The sequence below is a fragment of the Centruroides sculpturatus genome, unplaced genomic scaffold (assembly GCF_000671375.1).
Source record: "Centruroides sculpturatus isolate CEXI.00-Female unplaced genomic scaffold, Cexi_2.0 scaffold412, whole genome shotgun sequence".
Taxonomy (NCBI): Eukaryota; Metazoa; Arthropoda; class Arachnida; order Scorpiones; family Buthidae; genus Centruroides; species Centruroides sculpturatus.
The window spans coordinates 42,571-51,132 of record NW_019384903.1 but is presented as its reverse complement, the minus strand read 5'-3'; the positions used below and the strand labels follow the sequence as shown (position 1 = coordinate 51,132).

The 8,562-nt window shown below is 37.5% G+C and overlaps 1 long non-coding RNA gene across 1 annotated transcript; it reads right to left on the bottom strand.

The window, feature by feature from the left end:
- Positions 1-432: 432 nt before the first annotated feature.
- Positions 433-7,368, bottom strand: LOC111631536. Its single transcript, XR_002757718.1, has 2 exons — positions 5,394-7,368; positions 433-780 (listed from the first exon to the last, which is right to left on the bottom strand). It is a non-coding gene; the product is annotated as an uncharacterized LOC111631536 (long non-coding RNA).
- Positions 7,369-8,562: the final 1,194 nt, after the last annotated feature.

The following is an 8,562-nucleotide window of genomic DNA, read 5'->3' as shown; positions in this document are numbered from 1 at the left end:
CGGGTGTCGGTCGTTGTCAATTCTTTAAAGTCACCGGGAAAATATATTCTTAGTTTAAATTAACACACGAAAGACATTATAGCATACGCCGAGTACTAAATATACGGTATAAAATTTTTAAAACTAAAACGAATTTACTGCATTTCGTCCAAGTCGGCGTTTTTTTCCAAATCGCCATTGCTAAGGTAATACGGGAGTACAGTACGTAGTCTAAAACGTTTTAGCGATAAAATGCAATATAACACAACCGTTTGCCTGCCGGACCGACTAATTTTCCCCGCTTTTTTCGGCTAAATCTTAATCGGTTGTTGGCCGCCGCTCCGGGAGAAACGTAGCCAAACAATTCGGTGCGGCGGAGAACGAAGGTGGAAATTGTCCCAGAAGCGCGGACGATGTAAAGGAGCGGTGCCACGAACGTCGGGCGTTCTTCTTCCGGCAAATTCGACATTACAATCGGAATAGGCCCGGGTTTGGCGCAAACCCGACGTCCGTAGCTATTAAACGAGACCGGGTGTTGGGTAAATACGTAGAGATTGGGCCGGCCGAGAATTTATGGCCAGAAAGCCAGATTTCCGCCGGATCGTCTCTCGGGCAGCGAACGGCGGCATCTTCCTCCTCTCCAAATTTGTCGTCGGCGCCGTTCATCCTTCGGGAGAAGACCGGTCGCCGGCTGGGGTCGGACGGCGGGCCTCCCGGCCGGCCAACAGGGCATCGCGTTCTCTGCGCAGCTGACAAAACTGTTTCTTCAGCGCGGCGTGCGCTTCCGGCGAAACGTTCTTCCTGAAAAGAGAAAATCGTCGTTAGTTCCCATCAGGATTTTACGGCAAGAATTTAAATTTCATTAAAATTTAATTCTTCCATAACTATAAATATCGGCATCGTTTCCGGACCCCTTTCCTAGAGGGCCGGTAAAATTTATACAACTTTACCGGTGGTGTATAAATTTTACCCGTCTCCGGTTAGATAATCCCATCGATAGTAAATGCTTACGAAGTTACCGAAGCAGTAAATTAGCTATTTTTTGTCATTAACGGGGGTCGTTCGATACATTTTTTTCGCCCAATTTTGTGGGAAAAAAGTACATTTTGACGGCAACGTCCTTCCGCCTACCGGCATCATCCGTAGTATTTCGTCTTTCTCCGTTGTACCGCCACACTACGGTAGCTTCGAAAACGGGCGCCACCGAATTTATTTTGGTAGAAAACGAAACGGTGGCAAGTATTAACTAGCTCTTAAAGAATGTTTACGGATAAAAACGTCGAGTAAAAAGTTATCGAACGAGCGACGAGTCGGCCGAAACGCGGACCGGTACCGGTACCTTGGAGCGTCGGTGCTCCGGCACTAGGCGAGGTAAGGTTGTAAACGCCCGCCAAGACGACGTAAGAAATAGGCGTTTGCATGGGGGAACTGGGGTACGAAGTGCCGTATCTAAAACTAGAATAAAACTAACCCGCTGGGAGAAAAAGTGCCGCGTTACTTATCCAACAACCTCGGTATAAAAATATGGAAAACAAAGTAATGTTACGCATTACATAAACACGGTATTTTGATTTGGCCCACAGCCTATAGAACGGCTACTCGACCAACAGTTTTCCACACTGGTAAATGCAGAAAAAATTTATTACAGATTTCGTTCATTTTTCAAAACGCGCGTAGATGTTGGGATTTTTTGAGAAAATGCGTAAAACATTATTTCGGATTTTTTACGTAAAATTTTATGCCAATCAATATCCGGTTTCGTTATCGTTACCGGAGTACCTGGATTATCGGAGTAGCGACACGCCGTGTTCCGTCGCCTGGCCTAGGGGCTTACATTAGAAACGACGATTATTGCAGTTTAATAAAGCATTTTATTCGTTTTTTTTATTGGAGAATATGGCGGATAGACGAATCTTACGGACTGGATAACTTTTAAATCTCTAGCATTAGTATTTTTAAATAAAAAAAATTAATTTTGTTTACTTATTAGAAAAACTTGGAACCTGGCGTAAACTTTCTCGCCACCACTCCCCGAAATAGGTCGGTTAATCAAACGATACGACACGAATCCCGTAACCTTTTTTCGAAATTATTAAACGGTTATTTGTTATTAACGCGCCGCGCCGTCTGGGCTTCCGCGTCGAACGAGTCGCCGACCCTCCGGTGGCGTAATCCACCGCTTATATTGTGACCGATGAGGGGCGTACATGTTTTCGCTTTCATTTTTTGAAAACGTGACGACCATAAGTCTTCCTCGCTTAACTTAGGAGCTACTTTGAAATTTAAGTTTTGTTGTTGTTCTAGTAATTCATTTACATGCCGCCACCATATTATATCGGTCGGAAGATGAAAATTTTCTTTCGTTTCTTCCGATATTTTTATAATTTTATTTCTTATTAGCGTACTTTTTATATTTTTAAATAAATGTGGTACATCTGCCAGCGGATAAATCTTTTTCTCCGAATTTAAAGGATGCTTTATGGAATTTACTATTTCGCCGCCATGTTCCATTTCTTCCATAATGTTTTGTTGGACGATCCGGTGTCCGATGTAACCTAATTGTCCGAGGCGAGTAATTATTTCAAATATATGTTCGTATAAACGTCCGTCTACGGAGTTACCCGTGAAATAGTAAGCTACGACTGGTTTCCGTCGTAAAGTAATTCCCCCTAGCGTAATCGCCAATACGCCAGTCGCGGTCCCACAATGTACGGGTAAAGGTGACATCACCGATACGCGCGTTAGTACCGCTATCAAACATTTTTGAATTATTATTGCCATTTCGTCCAACAGAATGACGCTTTTTTTCTTGAATAATTTCGCTTTAATCTTTAAAAATTCAACGACTTCCGTTAGGATCCCACTTTCAAATTTTAAATTTCTTTGTACGGTTCTGATTGAAGGTAACGGAATGTTTTGTTTTAATAACTCCTGGTATCCACTAATTCCGCCAGAAAATCTTAATTTCCAAGCTTTTGGAATAGTTTTCTTTGACCATTTCATAAATTTGGTTTTTTTTCTGTGGCTGTCTGGGTCGTCATTAAGAATTAACCATGAGTTGATACCATTCGTTATCTTCTTTAGCCTTTTCTCAAAATTCCAATTCTATGTTTTCGTGTTACCATAGTGTTTACCTGTTTACCATTTTTTCACCTCATCTTCTATATCAACGGTGGGCAACCCCCGGCCCGCGGGCCAACTACGGCCCGCGAAAAGTTTCTATCCGGCCCGCGAGATGTTTAGAAGAAATTATAAATAAATATTTTTCGATGTAATTCGTCTAGTTTAAATTGAATATTATTTTCTCAAGTGTTGCGGCAGCAATGACAGGAAAAAATAAGGGAGTCATTTCCTTATTCAAACAAAAAATGGGAGAACAGAATTTTTCTAAATTATTTATATCTCATCGCATCATCCATCAAGAAAATCTATGTGCAAAAGCTATGCAATTAGAAAATGTAATGTCTGTCGTATCCAACTACATAGTGCTGTTTTTATTGTGTTTAAAGTCACTTAGATTTTACAAATAGGTGAGCCGTTCACAGCCCGGCACACGCATTTGTAAAATCTAAGTGAACAGTGTTATAGGGGGGGTCGACTGTAGTAATTAATTTCTTTTTATTTATTTATTTCATATTTGCTAAGTAAAAATTTACAGGTCACAAGGTGTCAATTAACTACTATGGCCCGTGGAAAAAACGTAAAATTTATTCTGGCCCATGTTATAAAAAAGGTTGCCCACCCTTGTTCTATATAGTTGTTTATATTTTTTTTAAATTCTGTTGTAATATAAATTTAACTTTTGTATGTTCTTTAGATAGATAATGTATCGCCATTTACAGAAATGTGTTCGGCTAATGCGGGTTATTCTATAAATGTCGAAGATGTTCCGAAATTTGTTGATTGCGTAACGGCAGTATGAGTAGTATGTACCGAAGTAACTTTTGCAGTTTTTACTCGTTTTATAACGGTGGAGGATCTTTCTTTTGCTGGTTTTCCGCCAATGATTTGTTTTGCCAATAAAAACCAAGTTGGAATGGCGTTACGCTTCAATTTCTTCTTCCCGTCGACTCTCACTTTTTCCCACGTTTGTGGTTGGAAATGAACTTGGCCCTAACGAGAATTATTCGTAGGTTTCCGATTTTCTCGGCGCGCTTCTTCGGCCCGAATTTTTCTCCGAACGGGATCTCTCGGAAAGCATTTCGTAATGTATCCTTTTACTTAAGCATTAGAACGACCAAAAGCCGAACATCCGGGTATTACTTCGGTGATATATGTGCAATAAAATTAAAGGGTATATTTTAAAACTGGATTCGAAATGACTTTTAAGACACCTTTAACGCATTCGACGGAACAACAATACCTTTCGATAAGGTCCGAAGTACTAGTGTGTTATTGTACGGGATGTATGAAGGAAGTCAAGTAATAGAATTAAATTTGTTTCGAGCACGATAACAAACTAACTTTTTAGAACAAAACTACAGTACAGCGTAATTACTACAGTACTCCAGTCAGATAAGCTTCGTTTGCTGGAACACTAATTTTTTACTTTTTCTAGCAAAAGAAACGTGCAAAATATAACAATTTATGCTTAGTTAAACACAAAAAGTTCTTTAACCATACATCACATTTTTTGTAGATGGACAGTTTTCTAAGGAGCGATAATTTCGGAAAAATTAGTAGAAAATTAAATTTTGATTATATTTTGCTACCTTACAGTAATTTTCGTACAATACAAACAGTTTATATATTTTCGTTTTAATGACATCGCTTAAGCACGCGTCGGATCTAATGTAAACAGATACGCTAACTATCGATTTTTTTTTCATTCGTTGCCTTAAATTAAAGCTTAAATGTGAACGTAAACATAAAAATGAAGCAGATTCGTGTCCATCTGTTGTCAAATGTGTTCAAAAACGTCTAGATTTCTTTATAAATGACTTTAAAGAAGACTTACCATTCAAAATATAAAGAGCCACGTGCACTTTTTGACAGAACACGGCAGATTTTAACCACGTGATACAAGTATCCAATAGAAAATTTGACAACCCATTGTTGCTACTCCGATAATCTAGGTACTCTAATTGTTACCGGTTGAAAATGTCAAAATGAAGATGACGATAATTACAAATTGTTAAAACTTGTAGTGATCCAGCAGTGATTATGTGATTTTAATTTTTTTCTACTAAAAATTATGAAAAAATTTAATTGTAACATCAAGGAACATTATTAAAAGTATAATAAAAGATATTTATTTATTCTGCGATTACTTTAATTTGAGAAAAGTTTCTTTTTTGAGTTACGTCGGTTGAAATATTAAAGAATAAAGCATGGGAGAGGCAAAAGCTTATTTCTTACTGAAATTCCACTATTACGTGATATTACGATTTAAATTATTAAAAAAATTGACTTACTGTAAGACTTGGTTTTCTGTCTCTAACTCCGAAACTTTAGCTTCCAGTAACTGAATTTTTTTCCTCAACTTAGCGATCAAATTCCCATATTGCTGCTTTTTCTAAAAATAAAAAATATTCATAAATTTTCAGATTGCGACTCAAAAATATATGACACGCGATGTCACATTTATAAATGCACAACAATTTGAAAATAATACAATATTTTATTTCCTATCTATCTCTGCCAACCTTCCCGGAAGAATATACATTGTACTGTACGTATAAAGTCCGTTTGTCCTATCTCGGTGCACGAAACAGAGTGGCCGTCTGGTCACCGTACGCTATTAAATATATTCTTTTATCCTTTGTGGAAACCTGCAGAAAGTTACAGCCAATTGACTATATAAATATACAGATATATGCTGGACCGTGGAATCGGAATACCCATCTAATGTGTCTTTACGATTACCAGAGTAGTTCTGCAAACTTTAAACAAAGTACTGTACGTACTTTGTCTTTTTATGCAAAAGATGCATTTTTATATGGGTTTATATATGCGCGCAATCTACAGGCTAAATCTTAAAAATATGTAATTTTTTAATCTATATTTTGGTGTCCACGCAAACATTAAAATTTGAACTTGTTTAAATTATACTAATAAAGTATATAAAGTTTTAGTTTATTAATTTTACTTTCCTGGCTGTTACATATAACGGGGAAAGTACTGCCGGAGGTAAAAAACTGGTCCCCCAATATTTTTAAATTTTTGAACTGGCATATCTTGAAACGTCAATAAATGCAAAAATATGGAGTTTATTCTGTAGGTATGGATGTTAGTTTGTGAGTTTCAGTGAGTAAGCTTGTACGCGTGGTGAAGCGTAATTTAATTACCCACTTTAAAGTTAATAGCTCCTGTGTCTTTTGTTGAAAATTTCTGAAATTTTACAGGGAGGTTTGTGAATTAGAAGAATTAATGCTATTAAATTTCGGTTAAAGGTCGAGGGGTCCTGCGCCTTATCTGGAGTGAGGCAGTGTTCCACCTTTTCAATTTTGAAAAGATAGCAACACTGTCTCAAACAAGTGGTAACCATTTTTGAAATTCGTTTTGTGTCGGCCATTGACAATGCAATAAACAAAGTGATACAGGACATAAGAGAAGTGCTACAAGAGCCCAAGTACGCTGTGTCTATAAGCTTGGACATTAAAGGAGCTTTTGATAGTGCATGGTGGCAGATTATTCTACATCAATTAAAGATAAATCATTGTCCAAGGAACTTGTACGAACTAGCGAAGAACTATTTTAACGAGAGAAAGGCAAGGTATATTTCAAATTACTTCAATGTTGAAAAGACACTGGAAAGAGAATGTTCGCAGGGCTGGAAGTCAGGGCCAAGTTTTTGGATAATCCAATTTGACATCATTATACATAAAATACTAAGGAGAGGGATTAGATGTACGGCATATGCCAATGATATCATGGTGGTTTGCCCAGGACATTCTGATAGGCACATTGAGATAGAATGCAGAGGCCTACTGGAAGAATTGTCCAGTGGAGAAAAGAGAACAAACTGCTCTTCAATTCAAAGAAAACCAATGCGATGATATTTGCTAAGAAATTTTCATCAGTCCTACAGAAAAGGCCTCCAATCATTAAGATGGGAAGTGAAAAGATTGAAGTAGTAAAACACATGAAAACACCTGGGTGTGACCATAGACAATAGGTTGAGCTGGAATCAGCATATAAAACAATTGAAGACGAAAAGCAATATTTTATTCAATAAGATAGCCCAGGTCGCCAATGGCACCTGGGGGCTAAAAACAGAAGCTATAGAAGCAATATACATTTTTTCATTAGATGGTCATCATTTTCCCTTATGGGGATCAGAGTCACCCTTGTCCCACTGATAGTACCACAAGGGAAACGTTTTCTTTATTCTTTAAACTTTATTACAGTCATACATTATTTCAAAGGAAGCAATATACAGTTGACTCCCCTATAACACTGTTGATTATTCCGTTTTATATGAATTCCATGTTGTACGAGTCACTTAGATTTTACAAATACCTACATGAGCCGTTCACAGCCCAGCACATGTATTTGTAAAATCTGAGTGACTCGTACAACATGGAATTCATATAAAACGGAATTATCAACAGTGTTATAGGGAGGGGTCGACTGTATGACGGTATGTTTATACTGATTATGACCTATGCAGCATTGGCCTGGAGTGGAAAGGCCAACAATACTATTCAAAAGAAGTGTCTTCAGCAGGCTGAGAGTGCTTCTAAGGTTGATGAGATGTTTTAGAACTACTTCTACCCAATGTTCCCTCTAAGCTGCGCGGCTGCACACTGCTCAAATTGTTGCCGCGCACGAGAATTTATGTGCATGCACACCGATTTGAATTGTTGTTTACTTATTTCTCACTCTGTTTGCAACATGATTATTGCAATGTATATTTCAATTAAACACATTAAATCATTGACAAGAGATAATAATTTGTATAAAAGTATGTTTTTAAATGAATTTTAATCTCTACTTTATAATTAATTATTTTAATTTTTATAGAAAAAAATAAGATTTTATATATATATGCTCAGAAAATTTTTTTTTGCTCAGAGAAGTATATGTTCTGCTCATCGACAAAAAAAATTAGAAAGAACATTGCTTCTACCAAGGTGCTAATGGTTCTAGCAGGCAAGGCACATAGAACTACTGATTGAGGATAGGGCCAAGAGGTATTGGCTAAAGAAAAATGAGGAAAATAACATGATAGATCTACCTATAGATCTAAGTAATTTTGAACGAGATGTTCCTGTCAAGAATCTGCCACATCCAGCTAAGAGCAGTGTGCTAATGGCTGATAACCCAATTAGGACAGATATATACACAGACTGCCCCAAGTCAGAATTTTGGACCGGGGCCAGTTATGTTGTTTACGAATGCAATGAAGAAATTCATAATGACAAGTTTACGTTGAAGTTGTATTGCTCCAATTATCAGGCTGAGCTATTGGCCATTGATAAGGCAGTGGAATGGTGCATAGAAAACCAAAGGAAAGAAGGAGTCTGTATTAATACAGACAATCAGAGTGCTCTACAGGCCCTAACTGATAGGAGATCCACACATCAGCAAGTGTTCAGGATACAGACTAAGTTGAGGAAAAATGGTATGATTGAGAAAATT